The following is a 383-nucleotide window of genomic DNA, read 5'->3' as shown; positions in this document are numbered from 1 at the left end:
GTGTGTAGAGTTTTGAAAAAAGGAGACATAGTTTTGAAAATGTGTAAAAACTGTAATAGCAATGATAAAAATTGGCATATGATACAAATTTGTCCTGATGTATTTTGTTGCATAAGTACTGATAAATATTTCAATTGATAGTGACATCTGAGAACCAGAGCAAATGTTATAAGGACATGTTCTGTCATGCTGTCTTTTTTTAAAGCTTCATCTAATTTACACTTGTACAAATTAACCACTTTAACATGCTTGTAATGTTTAACGTCGAATCAGGAGACCACCAACACAGATGCAGAAGAAACTTATCTTAAATGCTAGTTTATGAAATTTTCGGGTCACGCTGACTGTGTGTGTGTGTGTGTGTGTGTGTGTGTGTGTGTGTG

Source organism: Etheostoma spectabile, chromosome 3 (assembly GCF_008692095.1).
Source record: "Etheostoma spectabile isolate EspeVRDwgs_2016 chromosome 3, UIUC_Espe_1.0, whole genome shotgun sequence".
NCBI lineage: Eukaryota > Metazoa > Chordata > Actinopteri > Perciformes > Percidae > Etheostoma > Etheostoma spectabile.
This window is presented reverse-complemented; position numbering follows the sequence as displayed.